This window comes from Haematobia irritans, chromosome 1 (assembly GCF_050003625.1).
Source record: "Haematobia irritans isolate KBUSLIRL chromosome 1, ASM5000362v1, whole genome shotgun sequence".
NCBI classification, from domain to species: Eukaryota; Metazoa; Arthropoda; class Insecta; order Diptera; family Muscidae; genus Haematobia; species Haematobia irritans.
Genome location: NC_134397.1, coordinates 152,045,846 through 152,068,851, shown reverse-complemented (window position 1 = coordinate 152,068,851; position 23,006 = coordinate 152,045,846). Strand labels below are relative to the sequence as shown.

The following is a 23,006-nucleotide window of genomic DNA, read 5'->3' as shown; positions in this document are numbered from 1 at the left end:
GGAGCTATATCTAAATCTGAACCGATTTCAACCAAATTTGGCACGCATAGCTACAATGCTAATTCTACTCCCTATGCAAAATTTCAATTAAATCGGAGTAAAAGATTGGCCACTGTGGTCATATAAGTGTAAATCGGGCGAACGATATATATGGGAGCTATATCTAAATCTGAACCGATTTCAATAAAATTTGGCACACTTGACTACTCTACTAATTGTACTCCTAGTGCAAAATTTCAACCAAATTGTGGTAGAACTCTGGCTTCTGGGACCGTATTAGTCCATATCGGGCGAAAGATATATATGGGACTATATCTCTGAACCGATTTCAATAAAATTTGGCACACTTGACTATAGTACTAATTGTTCTTCTTGTGCAAAATTTTAAGCAAATTGGGGTAAAACTCTGGCTTCTGGGGCCATATAAGTCCATATCGGGCGAAATATATATGGGAGCTATATCTAAATCTGAACCGATTTCTTCGAAAATCAATAGGTATCTATTCTGAGCCAAAACACATACTTTTGCCAAATTTGAAGACGATTGGACTAAAACTGCGACCTCGACTTTGATTACAAAAATGTGTTCGCGAACAGACGGACATGGCTATATCGACTCAGGAGCCCACCCTGAGCATTTTTGCCAAAGACACCATGTGTCTATCTCGTCTCCTTCTGGGTGTTGCAAACATATGCACTAACTTATAATACTGTTCCACAGTGTGGAGCAGGGTATAAAAATATCCTAAACTGTAGGATGTGCAATTTACACAACATTAAGGACAATTTTCTTTAAAAGAATGATATTCTAATTCAAAGAAGGTTTATAATCTTTGTTTTTATTTAATGTTTATTAAATTAAGGACACATATCGTTTTGTTTGTCTTTGAATTAGGCAAATTATCCTTAAAGTAAAGAAAAACATTTTTGATTTTATGGAGGTGTTCTTAAATTAACTGAAATATCGAGTCCATATTCAATATAAAAACGCTTCAAATATAGGCTAAGAGGATTGATGATTTTGTATCTTTGGTTTAAAGTGTTGTTTTTTCGAACTTAGGAAAATATTTTTTATTAACCACGTCTTTGGCTCGGAATCAATACTAAAATCTTTAAGGGAAGATCAAAATCATTGGATCCAAGTAAACTTTTTTTTTTTGAGTGCAGCACATATTTGTTCACAGTGAATGATGGCAAACTTGAGTAGCTTAACAGTTGGCTGATAAGTCCCCGGTCTGACACATAGATGGCGTCGCTAGTATTAAATGCATATTATTTTTATATAAAGGGTGATTTGTTAAGAGCTTGATAACTTTTTTAAAAAAAAAACGCATAAAATTTGCAAAATCTCATCGGTTCTTTATTTGAAACGTTAGATTGGTCCATGACATTTACTTTTTGAAGATAATTTCATTTAAATGTTGACCGCGGCTGCGTCTTAGGTGGTCCATTCGGAAAGTCCAATTTTGGGCAACTTTTTCGAGCATTTCGGCCGGAATAGCCCGAATTTCTTCGGAAATGTTGTCTTCCAAAGCTGGAATAGTTGCTGGCTTATTTCTGTAGACTTTAGACTTGACGTAGCCCCACAAAAAATAGTCTAAAGGCGTCAAATCGCATGATCTTGGTGGCCAACTTACCGGTCCATTTCTTGAGATGAATTGTTCTCCGAAGTTTTCCCTCAAAATGGCCATAGAATCGCGAGCTGTGTGGCATGTAGCGCCATCTTGTTGAAACCACATGTCAACCAAGTTCAGCTCTTCCATTTTTGGCAACAAAAAGTTTGTTAGCATCGAACGATAGCGATCGCCATTCACCGTAACGTTGCGTCCAACAGCATCTTTGAAAAAATACGGTCCAATGATTCCACCAGCGTACAAACCACACCAAACAGTGCATTTTTCGGGATGCATGGGCAGTTCTTGAACGGCTTCTGGTTGCTCTTCACTCCAAATGCGGCAATTTTGCTTATTTACGTAGCCATTCAACCAGAAATGAGCCTCATCGCTGAACAAAATTTGTCGATAAAAAAGCGGATTTTCTGCCAACTTTTCTAGGGCCCATTCACTGAAAATTCGACGTTGTGGCTCGTTAGTAAGTCTATTCATGATGAAATGTCAAAGCATACTGAGCATCTTTCTCTTTGACACCATGTCTGAAATCCCACGTGATCTGTCAAATACTAATGCATGAAAATCCTAACCTCAAAAGAATCACCCTTTAGTACCAATCTTCAAATGATTCGTGTCAAAATTTGGCGTCTGTAAGTCAATTAGTTTGTGAGACAGAGCGTCTTTTGTGAAGCAACTTTTGTTATTTTGAAAAAAATTGAAAAAAAGGAATTTCGTTATTTGATAAAATACTGTTTTCTGAAGGGAAAAATACGGTGGAAACAAAAACTTGGCTTGATAATGAGTTTCCGGACTCTGTCCCAGGGAAATCAACAATAATTGATTGGTATGCAAAATTCAAGCGTGGTGAAATGAGCACGGAGGATGGTGAACGCCGTGCACGCCCGAAAGAGGTGGTTACCGACGAAAACATCAAAAAAATCCACAAAATGATTTTGTATGACCGTAAAATGAAGTTGATCAAGATAGCAGAGGCCTTAAAGATATCAAAGGAACGTGTTGGTCATATCATTCATCAATATTTGGATATGCGGAAGCTCTGTGCAAAATGGGTGCCGCGCGAGCTCACATTTGACCAAAAACAATAACGTGTTGATGATTCTGAGCGGTGTTTGCAGCTGTTAACTCGTAATACACACGAGTTTTTCCTTCGATATGTGTCAATAGATGAAACATGGCTCCATCACTACACTCCTGAGTCCAATGGACAGTCGGCTGAGTGGACAGCGACCGGTCAACCGTCTCCGAAGCGTGGAAAGACTCAAAAGTCCGCTGGCAAAGTAATGGCCTCTGTTTTTTGGGATGCGCATGGAATAATTTTTATCGATTATCTTGAGAAGGGAAAAACCATCAACAGCGACTATTATATGACGTTATTGGAGCGTTTGAAATCTCGGCAAAACGGCCCCATATGAAGAAGAAAAAAATGTTGTTCCACCAAGACAACGCACCGTGCCACAAGTCATTGAGCACGATGGCGAAAATTCATGAATTGGGCTTCGAATTGCTTCCCCACCCACCGTATTCTCCAGATCTGGCCCCCAGCGACTTTTTCTTGTTCTCAGACCTCAAAAGGATGCTCGCAGGGAAAAAATTTGGCTGAAATGAAGAGGTGATCGCCGAAACTGAGGCCTATTTTGAGGCAAAACCGAAAGAGTACTACCAAAATGGTATCAAAAAATTGGAAGGTCGTTATAATCGCTATATCACTCTTGAAGGGAACTATGTTGAATAATAAAAACGAATTTTGACAAAAAAAAATGTGTTTTCCCTGTATGACGTTTTCGAAGTTTACAACTGTTTGTCTACCGAAGCCCTAAAATGTTGAAATTCTGATCGTTACGAGCTTTGCCTTTTATTTGGCCGTATTGGACACTAAAATCGGGACTCATACTGTTTCGACATACGATCGTTATTTACAACTTTCGATAGATTTATCTCAATTTTTGGTGATGATGCTCCGTCATGGAGTAGTCTTTACCGATGGAATGGTAAATTAAACCGGGTTCGTGGTTCACTCCAAGACGAATTTCGTGAAGGTGATAATGCTGTCCGCCAACTGATATTGCAAAATCGTCATTTGACCTATCGCAAGATTGATACAACCTTAGGCATTGTAGGGACCAACATAATACATTCAGCATGAAAATTTGACTGTCAAAAAAACAAAAAAAAAAAATGTTCCCCTTGGATCCACAATTTGTCAATCGCTCAAAACAGGCTGACAGTCATGACAATCACTAATCGACATGACAAATGTCTTTAGTGTCAATCAACTCTTTTCTCTTTGGATGAAAAGTTTGCCATTTCCTTTGTGGCACATCAATATATCGATTTCCAACCGCATAAAGTATACACAAATATTGTTGGTCAGGGAGAAATTTAATGATGATCTAACTATAGCCGTCCGTCTTCCAGTCTTTCAATAATGGAGCTATCGTTGTGGATTTAGCACAGCTTCGGTTTTTGTCTGGAGGTGAGTTCGAAGAAGGACCAGACTATACCAAATTTTTGTACGTGCTTGTTTTGATATAGCCCCCATGTAGGTTGATTTTCTGATTTGAATTCTTGAAGCTACATAATCCGTAACCTATCGCGCTCATTTTGTCTTTTTACTTATATTTATACAAATCGACCCACATTAATTTACCAGCATGTTTTATTTTGCAGCCACTTGTTATTGCATTCAATGGCTCAGTGATTTGTTATTTGTCTTATTCTTCATCTATATTCCTATCGTTTTTTTTTTCTCAAATTTAAGTATGATTGTGATTGAGGCCGTTCTTTAGTTAAAAGTGTTCGAAGGAAGTGGAATTTGTCAGAATTGTTATACAACATTGCAGCAGGCGGGAAAGAGAAACATAAACGAATGAAAGCTACTAGAATGCAACAAATCTGTAATCCCACATATTGTCCGCAGTGGCCGCTATCCTTGAACTATGTATTGAAATATGTGATAATCTCAAGAAGATAGGAAAATTCGCAAAAGCTTTGGCAACAATTTCGATTAATTGAAAGGCAAAGTACTATAGAAAGCCGAATGATGTGTAATTGATTTTTAAATTGTCATTGCCAATGGATCGTATCCAAGTAGTTTATGTTCTCCAATCCTTTACCATAGAGTTGAAATATTGATTTACTTAAGGAATGGATTGGTTCAAGAAAATGATTCTTACTTTGGGCTATAATTTAAACTGATTTTATTAATATAGAAAAAATTTGAGTTCCAAACATATAATTGTTACACCCAAACATATGAAAAACAGTCTTTTTCGGCCGTGTACTTGGAAAATTCAAAAACAATGTAAGCACGGGTTAAAGAGAACATTTTTTTGGGATTTTCGGATTTTTTATACCCACCACCATAGAATGGTGACGGGGGTATAATACGTATGCCATTCCGTTTGTAGCACATCGAAATATCGATTTCCGACTATTTAAATTACTAGCGTAACCTGGCCCGACAGCGCGCCTTCCGAAGTGTTTTTGTAGGAACATTTTGCGTTAACTTAGTCAACCATATCCTTCGTGCTGAAAACAAATTCGAAAAGATTTGAATTCTTTCAAACAAATCGGACTACTTGCTTTTTCGTTTATAGGTACAAATACGGCGGATATGCATATGTAAAACGGTTCGTCTTAAAAAATGTCGTCTTAAATAATGTTCTGTATTCAAGTAGTTGGACAATCTTCTATATTTCTTGTGAATTTTAAGTGTGGAAATGTATCCTTCTCCTCAACATATCTGAAAATTAAGCACTATATTATAATAACATAACATACAAAGAATTACTGCTTCCAATTCAATAAATCGGAAAAAGCAAAAGTAGTAAAAAATTTACCACTTAACATTTGCTAAAATGTTGGAAAATGATGCACCCTCTACGTTGGCTGCCAATTTCATGTAAATTTAAGTTCTTTACTAAAAAGAAGTTTGGCAGAAACCTGTGCAAAAATCATCAAATTATGTACCGAGTTCCCATTTACGGACAACCCTCTACTTTCAATTTAAGAAAAAAAAAAACGGACAAAAAGGAACCCCCTCCCCACCTTCGCTCCACTCCGACCTGATATCGGACTATCACGTACCCTATATTAATTTCGCAACGACTCAATGGTCCCTATAAATTCTATCGAAGTAAATCGACAAAGTTTATTTCAATCCCCAACCAGATATCGAAAAATCATATACTAATTTAAAAATCATGTATAAATTTATTTACCTCCTCCCACGATCCCTGTAAATTTCAAGTAGATCGAAGATGTTTAAATTTTGCTCTATTGTTTTAAAGGGACGTCACTTTCCCCGATACAATATCGACAAACACCGTAGTGAATAGCACCCCTAACCTTCCCTGAAAATTCTTGAAACTTTCCTTCAAGTGTGGGGCAAGGAAGGTTGCCTCTTCGTTCATAAACTTCCCCCACTGCCTATGTAAATTTCAAGAAAACTTAAGAATTGTTGTTTTTTTGCAGTTTTAGAGGAGGACCTCCTCCCCGACTAAATATCGAAAAGTGATGTAGCGTATCTTTTGTAAACGTCCCAGAAAATGTCAAGCAAATTATAAGCCTAAAAGGGCGGCCCCTCCTCCGTCCAAATATCACAAAATCAGGTATCAACTATTAATATCGTAACCTCTCCCCAGTCCTCTGTAAATTTCAAGTAACTCGGTAAAAGTTTAATTGTTTCTCTGTATGTACTTAAGAGAAGCGGATGTCTCCCTATGCCCTTTTATTTTTATTAAAAAATTAAGAACCTGATATAAATTTCATAACCCATTTTTCCGTAAAATTTCAGTCGGGGGAGTTTAGTTTTGTTTGTACTTTCAAAAAAAAAACAAACGGGCAAAGGGGTGGTCCCCCTCCCCGACCAAATATCGAAAAATAATGTAGCGGATTTTTGTCTAGATGTCAACCCCAACATTCAATAAAAATTTCAAGCAAATCGCATAATTTTGTTCCAAGTTTCAAAAAGTAGGGCAAGGGGGAGGTCCCCCTCCCCATCTACATATGAAATCATCGGGTACCCCATCTTAATTCCATAACCTTACCACATGTTCTCTGTAAATCTCAGATAATTTAAGGCATTTTAGTTTTTTCACTGTACAAAGGGGAGGCCCCCCTCCGCCGCCAAATATCGAAATAAAAAGTAGCGGATCTTTGTCTAGATGCCAACCCCAATCTTCAATGAAAATTTCAAGCAAATCGGTCAACTTTGGTCCAATTTTCAAAAAGTCCGACGAAGCGGAGGTCCCCCTCCGCGACCAGTTGTCAAAAAATGAGGTACCCTATTTTCACCACATGAACGCCCCCTACGATCTCTGAAAGTTTCAAGTAAATCGGTTCAGCCGTTTCGGAGCCAACTCGGAACATACAAACAAACAAACATAGATTGGATTTTATATATATAGAAATTCTTGGTCAGCGAGAAATTCTAAGACGATATAACCATGTCCGTCTGTCTGTTTGTTATAATCATACTACAGTCTTCAATAATGAAGCAATCGAGCTGAAATTTTGCACAAACTCGTCTTTTGTCTGCAGGCAGGTCAACTTCGAAGATGACCTTATAGGCCCAGGTTTTGATATATAGTCCCTATATAAACCAACCGACTTGGGGTCTTGGGCTGATAGAAACCGTAGTTTTCATCCAATTTGCTTGAAATTGGAAATCTAGAGGTATTTTGGGACAACAAAGAGGTGTGACAAAAATGGTGAGTATCGGTTCATTTTGTGGTATAGCCCTCCTATAGACCGATCTCCCGATTTTACTTCTTGGGCTTCTAGAATCCGTAGGTTAGGTTAGGTTAGGTTAAAGTGGCAGCCCGATTAAGATTCAGGCTCACTTAGACTATTCAGTCCATTGTGATACCACATTAACTAAAAGTACCTATTACATATGGGCACTTCTAGTTTTAACCGCTGAACCTTCTTGATTATTTTTCTTTGTTGAACCAACCAGATTGTTCCAAAAACATTAGCAGACTGCTTAAGTTAACGTTTTCCAGATCCGCCAGTAATCTGAAGCTATATGCTCCTAAAAGTTGCTTGCGCTTTACACAAAATGCAGGACACTCACACAAGAGGTGTTTAATTGATTCTTTTTCCTCCGCATCATGACAGCTCATACAATAGTCATTATACTTCGCGCCAATAGTTTTTGCAAAATCTCCTATCAGGCAGTGACCCGTTATAGCAGATATCAGGAGTGATATCTGACGTCTCGAGAACATTAGCATATCTAGTGTGCGGTTTAAGTTGAAATGGGGCCATATTTGCTTGGTGTCGTTACAACCCTTGCAATTCTCCCATCGAACATTTGCCATCATAACAGCCTTCTCACGCAGCATGAGCTTGCAGGTAGCTAGGGGCATACCAACAAATTCTAGTTCCCCTGGAATATGTAAGGTAGTCCCTAGCCTTGCCAACTCATCGGCTTCGCAGTTCCCCGGTATGTTCCTATGGCCAGGCACCCATATTAGGTGAATATTGTACTGCTCAGCCATCTCATTGAGAGATTTGCGGCAATCGATGGCCGTTTTCGAGTTGAGGAACACAGAGTCCAAGGATTTTATTGCAGGTTGACTGTCTGAGTATATATTAATGCCCACATTTTTTGGAACATTACTTCTCAGCCAATTCGCCACCTCTCTTATTGCTAATATTTCAGCCTGAAAAACACTACAGTGATTAGGTAATCTTTTCGCTATTTGAAGTTCCAAATCATTAGAATATACTCCGAAACCCACTTGTCCATCCAATTTGGAGCCATCAGTGTAAAAATCTATATATTCTTTATTCCCCGGGGTCTGTGTGCACCACGCCTCACTGTTGGGGATTAGAGTCTCAAACTTTTTGTCGAAAAGTGGACTCGCCAAAGTGTAATCCACTACGTTAGGCACATCTGACATTGTTTTGAGGACAGAACTGTGACCGTAACCTTTTTCCGACCACAGCGATAGTTCGCGCAACCGCACAGCCGTTGTTGCAGCTGACTGTTTGGCCAAAATGTCTAAAGGCAATAGATGCAGCATGACATTAAGGGAATTTGTTCCTGTCTTGCTGAATGCGCCTGAAATACACAAACACGCCATACGCTGAACTTTATCTAAACCAGTCGGTTTCTGAAGTGCCGGCCACCAGACTACAACACCATATAGCATTATAGGTCTAACCACTGCCGTGTATAGCCAATGCACAATTTTTGGTTTTAGTCCCCACTTTTTTCCTATTGCCTTTTTGCACGAGTACAAAGCTACAGTTGCCTTCCTCGCCCTTTCTTCAATATTAAGCTTAAAGTTCAGCTTCCTGTCCAAAATAACGCCAAGGTATTTTGCACAATCACCAAAGGGAATTTCAATACCCCCTAAGGAAATAGGCCTAACCGTGGGAGTTTTGCGATCTTTGCAGTACATGACTAATTCTGTCTTTGCGGGATTTACCCCAAGACCATTGTCTTTCGCCCATTTTTCAGTCATCCGGAGGGCCCTCTGAATAATATCTCTGATTGTGGATGGGAATTTTCCCCTGACTGCCAGAGCTACATCATCTGCGTATGCCACCACTTTTATCCTTTCTTTTTCTAGAGTAACCAGAAGGCTATTTATAGCAACATTCCAAAGAAGAGGTGATAGAACTCCTCCTTGGGGAGTGCCTCTGTTCACATACTTTTGTATGTTTGCTTGTCCTAGTGTGGCTGAAATACGTCTCTTCATTAGCAGTTCGTCTAACAGCCTGAGTATACATGGATCAACATTCAGAGTTGTCAGTCCATTTAATATCGAGCTCGGATGGACATTATTGAAAGCCCCTTCGATGTCTAGAAACGCCACGATTGTGTATTCTTTGACAGATAGTGAGCTTTCAATAAAGCTGACTAGTTCATGTAGTGCGGTCTCAGTAGACCTGCCCTTCGAGTAGGCATGCTGTCGTTTCGAGAACAAACTTGAATCGATGCTAGTTCTAAGATAAATATCTATCATCCTCTCCAGAGTTTTAAGTAGGAATGAGGATAAGCTGATTGGTCGGAAATCCTTCGCCCTCGAGTGAGAGGCTTTTCCCGCTTTAGGTATGAAGACGACTTTTGTTTCCCTCCACTTTCCTGGGATATATGATAAGTTGATACATCCTTTATATATCACCGACAACCAGGGGATAATTTTGTCAGTTACAGCTTGTAACTCCGCCGGAGTAATTCCATCAGGTCCAGGGGATTTGAATGGTCCAAAGCTATTTAGCGCCCATCTTATTCTAGTTTCCGATACAATTTCCTCGACAGGAAACGACCGCTGAGCAACTGTGGCACCGCCAGTACATGGTTCAACCGTCTGATTTCCAGGAAAATGTGTGTCCAATAGTACCTCCAGCGTCTCCTCACTGGACGTTGTCCAATTGCCCTCCGATGTTTTAATGAAACCTGGAGCGGAGTTGGTGGATGCTAGAACCTTCCGTAGTCTGGAAGCCTCGGACGTATTCTCAATACTGCTGCAGTTATCATTCCAAGAGTTATGCTGAGCCTTTCTCAGTTCTCGCTTGTATCCTCTCAGAATCTTCTTGTAAGCGTCCCAGTCCTCAGAAGCTCTGGTGGACTTTGCCTTGTTAAAGAGCTTCCTGCAGGATTTCCTCATATTACTTAATTCCGTAGACCACCATGGTGGTCGATGTTTCCCCCTTGGCTTTCCTCTAGGGCATGCAGCTTTCAGTGAGATGTTGAAGGCCTTAGTAATCCGCTCCACTGCGTATTCGATATCTTGCACATTTCTCATATTTGTCTCTGTTATTTCCGGTATCATAATATTGAACGATTCCCTATACCTATTCCAGTCAGCTTTCCTAACATTTGGCGGAAATATGATCTTGGTGATATGAACATCAAATTTGAAACTGATGTAGCGATGATCTGAGAAGCTGTGTTCACTTAAAACCTGCCACTCAGATATCATTTCATTCAGTTCTTGCGAGGCCAAGGTGATGTCCAAAACCTCTTGCCTGTTTTTAGTGACAAAGGTTGGGACATCTCCCTTGTTGCAAACTACCAGATTAGTACGCAAAATAAACTCTATTAGCGACTCTCCCCTTACATTAGTATCACTACTTCCCCATATACTATGATGTGCATTCGCATCGCATCCCATAATGAGTTTCGTCTTTGTTTTCAGTGACTCCTCCACTAAGGTCTTAACGGCATATGGAGGCATCTCCCTGTCATGTCCCATGTAGACCGAAGATACCCAATATTTGCATTTGGCTATTTCTAAACTGGCAACGACAGTGTCTGTATTGCACATTGAAGGAAGCAGAAACAAGTTGAGCTCGTTTTTAGCAATTATACAGGCTCGATTTACATCATTACCACTATACTGCAATAGTTTAAACCCCGGAGTACTTAATTCACATATTTTGTTTTTATAAACATATGGCTCTTGAATAAGAACTATATCTATGTCCCCTTTCATCAGGAGAACTTTTAAGGCAGCACATGCAGCCTTACAATGATGAAGATTTATCTGGAGGATCCGTAGGACCATCGAGATTTTCAACAACCGTCACATCAGCCGCTTCAATCGAGTCATCAAGAATGTCCTCTTCAGAGATATCGGTGACTCTCGCAATAACCATAGGTTCAACTTTGGTGAGTTCTGAGGCAGTAGAAGCCTCCTCACGCATACGGTATCTATCCATGTCTTCAAATGTCTTGGTATCCCCCTCGACTTCGCAAGAGGATCCGCTTACTTCTGATTCAGACAAAGGCTTGTCCATTTCTGAATCCTTTAGCTGATCGTTTTTATACACCTTCATTTGGATATAATGAAAGCCATAACACACACGGCCCTGGGACTTTGCTAGATGTGGCAAAGACTGAGTGTTCAATATAAACACTGCATGCCGTCTTGGCCCATCCACTTCATCCAAACGGCCAACCTTCCAATCAGCTGTTGGAAGATCTGGATTGCATTGTTTCAGTCTATTTAAAATAGATTCAGGGTCAGGAGGGTTTGCAGGTATCCACGCATGTGCTCTTGGTCTAGCCGGTATGTCTTTCTTCTCGACTAACTCTAGAGCAGCTCCTTCCCAAACTTCACCAATTAGTATCAGAGCAGCTTTAAAACATTCTATAGACCTCTGGTCCTCAAATGCGACTAGCTTAAATCGTCCTTGATGCCAACCAGCCTCTTGGTGTCGAGGATCTGGGCCGGGAAACTTTTCCAGCACCTGTGAGTAGACGCCAGACAAAGCATTCTCAATTTCCCCCCATTTTTGCTTTGGAACCATACCGTCCAATGCTCCTTTATTAATGATAGCCATCACAAGGCTGTCTTTAGCAACTGAGGCAAACGATCGTTGATCCCTTTTGGAGGATGGCAGCTCATCCGGTGATCGTTCCCTTTTTCCAGCCTCAAGAATTCCTTGAGCCCATTTTAAGGAATCGCTTTGTTTAGCCGACAACGTGCTTGGGTCGACTGATCCTAATTTCTTTAGGATAAACAAAGCATTTCTGCGTTCTTTGAATCTCTTTCGTGAGGGATTACCTCCTTTTGATGCCGTTACCTTGGAAAAGGTCCGACTTGTCAAATTGTCGCCACCTGTCGACCCGTCTACAGGTCGACTAATTGGGCCTAACTCTTGGTCATTGCCCAAATCTATAACTCCAGTCGATACTCGTCCACTGGGCCCTGAAGTTAGCAACCCAGTGGATGTCTTTGAATTTCTCTGCATGGTGGCCTAATATCCCACCACACTTGAAATTCGTAGTAGGTACTTATTACGATGATTTTATCCGCTATTAAAAAACACGTCCGTTCCGTTCGACGGTTGAAACCGTTTTTATACCCTCCATCATAGGATGGGGGTATATTAACTTTGTCATTCCGTTTGTAACACATCGAAATATTGCTCTAAGACCCCATAAAGTATATATATTCTGGGTCGTGGTGAAATTCTGAGTCGATCTAAGCATGTCCGTCCGTCCGTCCGTCCGTCCGTCCGTCCGTCCGTCCGTCCGTCTGTTGAAATCACGCTAACTTCCGAACGAAACAAGCTATCGACTTGAAACTTGGCACAAGTAGTTGTTATCGATGTAGGTCGGATGGTATTGAAAATGGGCCATATCGGTCCACTTTTACGAATAGCCCCCATATAAAGGGACCCTCAGATTTGGCTTGTGGAGCCTCTAACAGAAGCATGTTTCATCCGATCCGGCTGAAATTTGGTATATGGTGTTGGTATATGGTCTCTAACAACCATGCAAAAATTGGTTCACATCGGTCCATAATTATATATAGCCCCCATATAAACCGATCCCCAGATTTGGCTTGCGAAGCCTCAGAGAGGAGCAAATTGCATCCGATCCGGCTGAAATTTAGTACATGGTATTGGTATATGGTCTCTAATAACCGTGCAAAAATTGGTCCACATCGGTCCATAATTATATATAGCCCCCATATAAACCGATCCCCAGATTTGGCTTGCGGAGCCTCAAAGAGAAGCAAATTTCATCCGATCCTGCTGAAATTTGATACATCATGTTGGTATATGGTCTCTAACAACCATGCAAAAATTGGTCCACATCGGTCCATAATTATATATAGACCCCATATAAACCGATCTCCAGATTTGGATTGCGAAGCCTCAAAGAGGAGCAAATTGCATCCTATCCGGCTGAAATTTGGTACATGATGTTGGTATATGGTATCTAACAAGCATGCAAAAATTGGTCCATATCGGTCCTTAATTATATATAGCCCCCATATAAACCGATCCCCAGATTTGGCTTGTGGAGCCTCTAAGAGAAGCATATTTCATCCGATCCGGCTGAAATTTGGTACATGGTGTTGGTATATGGTCTCTAGCAACCATGCAAAAATTGGTCCACATCGGTTCATAATTATATATAGCCCCCATATAAACCGATCCCCAGATTTGGCTTGCGAAGTCTCCAAGAGAAGCAAATTTCATCCAATCCGGTAGTAATTTGGAACATGGTGTTAGTAAAGGGTGATTTGTTAAGAGCTTGATAACTTTTTAAAAAAAAAAAAACGCATAAAATTTGCAAAATCTCATCGGTTCTTTATTTGAAACGTTAGATTGGTCCATGACATTTACTTTTTGAAGATAATTTCGTTTAAATGTTGACCGCGGCTGCGTCTTAGGTGGTCCATTCGGAAAGTCCAATTTTGGGCAACTTTTTCGAGCATTTCGGCCGGAATAGCCCGAATTTCTTCGGAAATGTTGTCTTCCAAAGCTGGAATAGTTGCTGGCTTATTTCTGTAGACTTTAGACTTGACGTAGCCCCACAAAAAATAGTCTAAAGGCGTCAAATCGCATGATCTTGGTGGCCAACTTACCGGTCCATTTCTTGAGATGAATTGTTCTCCGAAGTTTTCCCTCAAAATGGCCATAGAATCGCGAGCTGTGTGGCATGTAGCGCCATCTTGTTGAAACCACATGTCAACCAAGTTCAGTTCTTCCATTTTTGGCAACAAAAAGTTTGTTAGCATCGAACGATAGCGATCGCCATTCACCGTAACGTTGCGTCCAACAGCATCTTTGAAAAAATACGGTCCAATGATTCCACCAGCGTACAAACCACACCAAACAGTGCATTTTTCGGGATGCATGGGCAGTTCTTGAACGGCTTCTGGTTGCTCTTCACTCCAAATGCGGCAATTTTGCTTATTTACGTAGCCATTCAACCAGAAATGAGCCTCATCGCTGAACAAAATTTGTCGATAAAAAGCGGATTTTCTGCCACTGATTTTGGTAATAAAATTCAATGATTTGCAAGCGTTGCTCGTTAGTAAGTCTATTCATGATGAAATGTCAAAGCATACTGAGCATCTTTCTCTTTGACACCATGTCTGAAATCCCACGTGATCTGTCAAATACTAATGCATGAAAATCCTAACCTCAAAAGAATCACCCTTTATATGATCTTTAACAACCGTGCCAGAATTGGTCCATATCGGTCCATAATTATATATAGCCCCCATATAAAACATTCTCCAGATTTGACCTCCGAAGCCTCTTGGAGGAGCAAAATTCATCCGATCCGGTTCAAATTAGGCAGGTGGTGTTAGTCGATCGCTAACAACCATTCCAAAATTGGTCCAATCACACAAAAATTGGTCCATATCGGTTCGTAATCATGGTTGCCACTAGAGCCAAAAATAATCTACCAAAATTTTATTTCTATAGAAAATTTTGTCAAAATTTTATTTATATAGAAAATTTTGTCAAAATTTTATTTCTAGAGAAAATTTTGTTAAAATTTTATTTCTGTAGAAAATTTTGTCAAAATTTTATGTCTACTATGTCAAACTGAATTATGTACGTATTGGATCGATCTTTTTTGATTTAATATGTACCACGTATGGACTTACATACAATTTAGAAGATGGTGTTAGGAGGTTTTAAGATACCTTGCCATCGGCAAGCGTTACCGCAACTTAAGTAATTCGATTGTGGATGGCAGTGTTTAGATGAAGTTTCTACGCAATCCATGATGGAGGGTACATAAGCTTCGGCCTGGCCGAACTTACGGCCGTATATACTTGTTTTTTTTTTTTTTTTTTTTTTTTTTTTTTTTTTTTCCGTAGTTTTTATCCAATTTGCCTGAAATTGGAAATCTAAAGGTATTTTAGGACCATAAAGAGGTGTGTCGAAAAAGGTGAGTATCGGTCCATGTTTTAGCATAGCCCCCATAAGAACGATCTAGCGATTTAACTCCTTGGGTTTCTAGAAACCGTAGTTTTTATACGATTTGCCTGAAATTGTAAATATTTTGGTATTTTAGGCTCACAAAAACGTGTATCGGATTAAGTTTTTATCGGTTCATTTGGTAAGGCCTCCATCTAGACCGAATTCATTTCGCACTGATCGTGAAAATTGCTTGAAACGCAATGCAAAATTTCCAGATTTTACTTCTCGGGTGAAAATCTACAGATTTGAGATTTCAAATCAAGACTTTATTTATTTTATGCCAAGTACATTTTTATTTAAGATTTAACTAAATGACCATCACTGACATAATCTCTCAGAATATATTTCAAATGTTTCTATTAAAGAGAACTGCATACATTTCCGAGTACGTTTTAGTAATTCATAGACAGAGTCTTTTATGATTTCAAATACACATGGCATTTGTTCCGATGTATTCACACAGAATCCCATATAAGATGCGCCCGATTGAGCTCCATAGTTGTTTCCTCGCATACAGTTCATCTAGCACTGCTCTATAAACGAGCTTAGACATATCGTATAAACGTTGCGTTTATTTAAGATGCTTATACGCTTGCATTTGGCTTAAAACTGCAACTAGTCTTTGAAGCGAGAAAAGCTTTTATGCTTAATGGCTGTGATTTAGAGCAATTCACTGTAAAATTGTAGTCATAATAAAAATTGAGTATACAAACATACAAGCCAACATAAAAAAAACACTGTCAAGTGTTTCTTTATCTTTTCGCCGATAATGGCAACATACAGCATTGGGAAGTTGAAAAATAATTTGTGAATACGTTGTTTCAATCGAACAAATGCTAGAAAACAGTATGTCCTTGAAAATGTTTAATGTTTGGAAAATGATAATTTAACTAGAATCTAATGTCATGTCCTTGTAAGGTCCTGGCTTAACCGTATTAAAAAATCAAAATTACAACCACAATATACGACTCATCGTGCCTTTAGGATTAATATAAAAGTTATTTGCTCATCCTCTGTAAACGGTGTCTAAGTGAAGAAATGCATTATCTAATATCAGATAATACGGATCCAAGAATGTGTACCTTTTTATACCCTCCACCATAGGATGGGAGTATATTAACTTTGTCATTCCGTTTGTAACACATCGAAATATTGCTCTAAGACCCCATAAAGTATATATAATCTGGGTCGTGGTGAAATTCTGAGTCGATCTGAGCATGTCCGTCCGTCTGTTGAAATCACGCTAACTTCCGAACGAAACAAGCTCTCGACTTGAAACTTGGCACAAGTAGTTGTCATCGATGTAGGTCGGATGATATTGCAAATGGGCCATATCGGTCCACTTTTACGTATAGCCCCCATATAAACGGACCCCCGATCCGGCTGAAATTTGGTACATGGTGTAAGTATATGGTCTCTAACAACCGTGCAAAAATTGGTCCATATCGGTCCACTTTTACGTATAGCCCCCATATAAACGGACCCCCAAATTTGGCTTGCGATTGCACTAAGAGAAGCAAATTTCATCCGATCCGGCTGAAATTTGGTACATGGTGTTAGTATATGGTCGCTAACAACCATGCGAAAATTGGTCCACATCGGTCCATAATTATATATAGCCCCCATATAAACCGATCCCCCGATTTGGCTTGCGGAGCCTCTAAGAGAAGCAAATTTCATCCGATCCGGCTGAAATTTGGTACATGGTATTGGTATATGTTCTCTAATGACCATGCAAAAATTGGTCCATATCGGTCCATAATTATATATAGCCACCATATAAGCCGATCCCCAGATTTGACCTCCGGAGCCTCTTAGAGGAGCAAAATTCATCCGATCCGGTTGAAATTTGGTACGTGGTGTTAGTATATGGTCTCTAATAACCATGCAAGAATTGGTCCATATCGGTGCATAATTATATATAGCCCCCATATAAATCGATTTCTAGATTTGTCCTCCGGAGACTCTTGGAGGAGCAAAATTCATCCGATCCGGTTGAAATTTGGAACATGGTGTTAGAATGTGGTCTTTAACAAACACGTAAGAATTGGTCCATATCGGCCCATAATTATATATAGCCCCCATATACACCGTTCCCCAGATTTGTTCTCCGGAGCTTCTTGGAGGAGCAAAATTAATCCGATCCGGTTGAAATTTGCAACGTGGTGTTAGTATAAGTCCGCTTATAACCATGCCAAAATTGGTCCATATCGGTCTATAGGTATATATAGCCGATCCCCAATCACACAAAAATTGGTCCATATCGGTTCATAATAATGGTTGCCACTCGATCCAAAAATAATCTACCAATTTTTTTTTTTTTAGAAAACATTGTCAAAATGTTATTTCTATAGAAAATTTTGTCAAAATTTTATTTCTATAGAAAATTTTGTTAAAATTTTATTTCTATAGAATTTTTTTTCCAAATTTTACTTCTATAGAAATTTTTTTTAAATTTTACTTCTATAGAAAATTTTTTCCAAATTTTACTTCTATAGAAAATGTTGTCAAAATTTTATTTCTATAGAAACTTTAAACTTAACTATATACGAATTTAATCGGCTTTTTTTAGTTTAATATATACCACGTATGGACTATGTGGTATATATTATGGTGTTAGGAAGTTTTAAGATACCTTGGCATCGGCAAGTGTTACCGCAACCCAAGCAATTTGATTGTGGATGATAGTATTCAGTAGAAGTTTCTACGCAATCCATGGTGGAGGGTACATAAGCTTCGGCCTGGCCGAACTTACGGCCTTATATACTTGTTTTAGTTTAATATTAACTTCGAGCAGATTATATAGCAAGAAATTTGATTCGTTGACTACAAAATGTGGAGGTTTTTACACTATTTCAATATTCATGATTGGCATTCTCATGGACATCATAGTTCTTGACTTTATTGCTCAAAAAAGTAACTGTCTCTAAATACACACCTGGTTAAAAATAAATTCATGGAGGAACATTATGTGTAAAATTCAGCTAATGAAGTTCAATACCTTCATATGCATATGTTATAAAAACAAAATGCATATTAAAATAAGCCAAAAATTCGGCTGGGCGTTCTACAAAATCGAAAGAAAATATCATTTTTCAATTGATGTCAGATCTAAATTAAAAATAAATAAATTTATACAGTGGATGGTTATTGGTCGAAGTGGATAATTTTAATCAGTCGATAATGAGTGCTATATCAAAATGTAGATCTATATATTAATACTATTTAATGCGCTGTTTGTATGTCTAAATAAATAGCGGACCTGTCAGGTACAAATTGCAGTTTCTATTTGTCCAAGAATTCGAATCCGGATTATTGGTCTACAAAGGATTTACGTGGTATTAAAGATTACGCAACTTAAATTTTAGAACACGCAATTTACACAATACTAAGGACAATTATTATAAAGAGAATTAAATTTTTATTAAATGAAAGTTTATATTTTAGTATTATTTTTCAATTTTTGTTTTAAATGTAGGACACACATTTTGGAAATTTTAGTCACTTCGTTAAAGTCGTATGTCATTGAACTAAGGCAATTTTTCCTAAAAGCAACGAATCACATTTTCCTTTAAGGAAATCGTCCTTAAATTAGCTGAAATATTGAGTCTTAAGATGAAAGATAAAAACGCCTCATACGTAAATTGGCATTTCTTTGTGCGCAAATAGCTTTATTAATATATCGCAAAAAGAGAATGAAAATTCTGTAAATAAGATCTGCCAAATTCCTGGAGCCGATGGGTTTGGAAAATGTATAGAAATATAAAAACTTAGGTCGACCACGATTTCTATGAAGTTTAAATAATTTTTTCTTGCATTTGAAGTTTCACTATTGTGAATATATGTTTTCTACGGATGGCATAAAGTTAAGTTCTACCGAGCAACGAAACCAATGGAAACTTCGAAAATGACCAATTTAGTTCTACACCCTCAAAAAAAATCGCTTCTTTAACATATGTTCCAAACATATTTTGCAGGAAGCACATATATTATTGCATACTGCCGAAACATTAATATGTTTGTTTTATGTGAACATATTATATGTTTGGAAGCATTTTGAGCCAAAAATATTATATGCTTGGAAGAATTTTTCCCAAACACGATTGTGCTCATTCCCTAACATACCCGTAATTTTCACTTCCACGAAATTTTTTAGTTATTGGCACCTTTCTCTGTAATACAAATAATGTTGAAGAAATTATTCACTTTTATAAATTTTTTAAATTTTACCTTTCGCCTGCACGGAGAATCGAACCGAGGACCATACAGTTTGTAAGCCAACACACTATCCACTGGGCTACGTAGCTGTTATAGTCACCAGTAGATAATTATCGTTTTAAGTTACATTTATATAGCATAGTTTGCAGCGCCCACGAGACCATGCAAACATAAGATTATTTAACAGAAACATACATTTGTTTGCCACGTGGAGCAGTGGTTAGCATGTCTGCCTTGCATGCAAAGGGTCGTGGGTTCAATCCCTGCTCCGACCGAACATTTTTTTTTTGTTTTTTTTTGTTTTTTTTTTTTTAATTTACACATTTATATTTATACTATATTAATTTTTTTTAATGAAACTTCGAAATGTGTGTTATTAAAGATTTATAGTCAGTAACAGTGCTTGATATAAACGAAATTGACTGATTTTTGGATAAAATATTATTTTTTATTGCAAAAATAACAATCTTGTAATAAAAAACTGTTTTTGTACAAAACTTTAAAATTTGGAAGGAATTCAAAAACTAACAAAAGAAGAACGTGGAGTCGAGTATAAACATACATACATAATTTTATAATATAAACATAAATTTATTTAGGAGTGAACAGTTTTTTACTAGCATTTAACACCATCGCTCTAAAATTCCTTTTATTTTTCTTTAATAATTCATTTTAAAGAAAATAAACTTTTTAAATTGTTTTAGCTGTAAAACTCGAACTTAATGCCCGCTTTTATATTTGATGGTGTCCGTCAACTCCTCGTGGACTACTTTTTAATAAAGAGGAACTAAAGTTTGTTTTTTTACATTTTACTGTGTAATTTTTCACTATTTCCTCCTTATTTCATTTTACTGTCCCAAATCTAAAAAGAGTATAGTGCCCTTTCGTTATTTTTATGAAGACCCCTGATTTCTTTTAACGAACCAAAAAAAAATATTGTGCCCATAATGCCAAAATGATAAACAAAACACATGTCCACACATACATAAAATGCTGCTCTCAAGGCGAAAACATGTGCTGTTTGGTTTTCAAATGTCTATTCTCTTGGTTCCGAATGGTTTTCTTTATTCAAATTAAATAATATTTAGACTTAAGCATATCAAATTTTTGGCCTTATCATAAAACAGTTTTCCGAAACAAAATACAAGCGGTTTCACAGAAATTGTTCTCTTTTGACTCTTTTGCTGTGTTATATTGATATCTTTCGTCAACTCTCCCGGTTTCCATCTCTATTTCTCTCTATACTCTCTCTGTCGCTTTGAATAAAATATCACAACATATGTATGTTTAGTCGAAATTTGTAAATTTATATATGTTTGTATTCACACATATGATTTTTATGAAACATTGATGCCCCAAACATAATATATTCTAACATATTAACATAGATGTCCCAAACATTTAGTGTTAGTTTAGGAACATTACATGTTCGCACTTAAATATATTGTGGTTTAAAATCGTGCCCGAAACACATTTTGTTTATATCGGAACATATGAAAAACATATTTTTCTAACAGTGTAAATAACGATATTTTCTGAAAAGAGGCTAGTGTAATTAATTGTGGTAAGTGGTAGGTCCCATTGGACCTCATCACGCAGAAGCGCACTAAACATTTTCAAATATTTACCTATAAAAACCGATTTAATGACTCTATCACATAAAAATTTAAAGTTTTCAACTTAAAACTCTTTAGTACAAGAAGTCATAAACCATCACATAAAACCATCATATGTTAAGTTATGTATGAATAAAAATCAAAAAGATCCAGCGGGACCTCATCACGCACAGAAGGGTTAAATAAGGTTTCCTGTTCACTGCTTGTGTGAATATATCCAGGCTGTTATTGTATTCTGATATATTGGCCAAAGGCTATGTTAAGAATATGATCAAAGGCAACTTTGTATATGTTTGTGTGCAACATGTATGGGTGTGCAACACCATACATGAATATGCATTTACAAGTTTTTGGACAAAAATATTTTTTTAGAAGATTTTCTTTAGAATATATCGTGTTTATTTTTAAAATAGTTTAGCCATTTTTTATTTCCATTTAATCTTGACTCATTCTGTTTGTGTATGGGAAATTTTCAGATTGTCCTTTTCTTACATTTGAATTCATATACGACGATGTATGAAAATGTCTGACTATATTCAGAGGTGTGTGTTTGTGTGTGTGTTCCTCATATACATGAGCATTTTTCTTTCATTCTCTTGTTTGATTTACTACTAAGCAAATAAAAGGATTACTTTAAGATTTTCCCTTATTTTCCGGAACGGGCTACTCCAACTGTATGTGGAGTAAGTATACGTAATCTATAGAAAATGGTGTTGTAAATTTTAAATGGACTATTTCTGTTGTCCACTTTGGCATTAAAAATCGTCATAAGGATTATATTGAGCTCTGATAATGTGTTTAGTTTAGTCTCAAATGGATGGTGGAAATGGCAAATATAACCTAAGATAATCTGATGAAAATGGTTGATTTTTTTTTTCTTTAAATCAAAGTAAAATCGATTATTTTGAATTTTTGGTTTTATAAAATAAATTTTGGATTTATAAATATGTAAATAGTTTAAAACGAACAGCTACACTAATGGAAAAAGTTTCGTTATATTAATTAATAATTAATATTCCATTAATACAATGAAAAGATTCGTTAATAGTAGGAAACGTTGCGTTGATTAACAGAAACTTCGTTATAATAACGTAAAATTTCATTATACTAACGAAATGTGTCGTTAAAAGTGAGGCAATGAAACAAATTCGTTAATATAACGAAATTTTACGTTATTATAACGAAGTTTCTGTTAATCAACGCAACGTTTCCTACTATTAACGAATCTTTTCATTGTATTAATGCAAATGTTTCGTTATATCAATGAAAAATTTTCGTTGGCTCAATTTTAATGAAATTTTCTTTGTGTATATTACTAAACACAGAAAAGTCACACCGAATATTTGGAACATTTATCACCAAACAATCTTGCATATATAATTTTTTTTGCCGTAAATAAAAACATTTTTATTTTAGGCCCACATATAGCCATGCTGAATATGGTGCGTATCGTTCCATGTTTGCGAATATCTTACAAATAGACCGATGTCACAATTTTACCTTTTTGGCTCCTAGACTCCATAATTTCTATCCGATTTGAATGAAATCCAAAATAAACAGGTTTTGTGTTCTAAATGCCCTATAAATTAATTTAGTAGATGTGAATAACGATGTGCATGTGGTTTCGATCGGACATTATGACAACACAGCAAAAACTATTTGGTGGTGTGTAGGGTGACCTATTGACTTTTTAAAATCTCTGTAACATCTTTGTTTATGAATATAAGTAAATACTTCAATAGCACACGTTTCATATATTGTTAAGATCTTTATAATGGTTATCAGAAATGGGCATCATAGAAGTATACGAAGCGAAATAAAAAAATTCAAAATTAAATTTGACGTC

General features: G+C 37.3%; 1 protein-coding gene across 1 annotated transcript in view; it reads right to left on the bottom strand.

Annotated features, from left to right (window-relative positions):
* Nucleotides 1-23,006, bottom strand: part of LOC142222025 (uncharacterized) — a 681,854-nt gene that overhangs the window by 42,202 nt on the left and 616,646 nt on the right. The window lies entirely within an intron of this gene.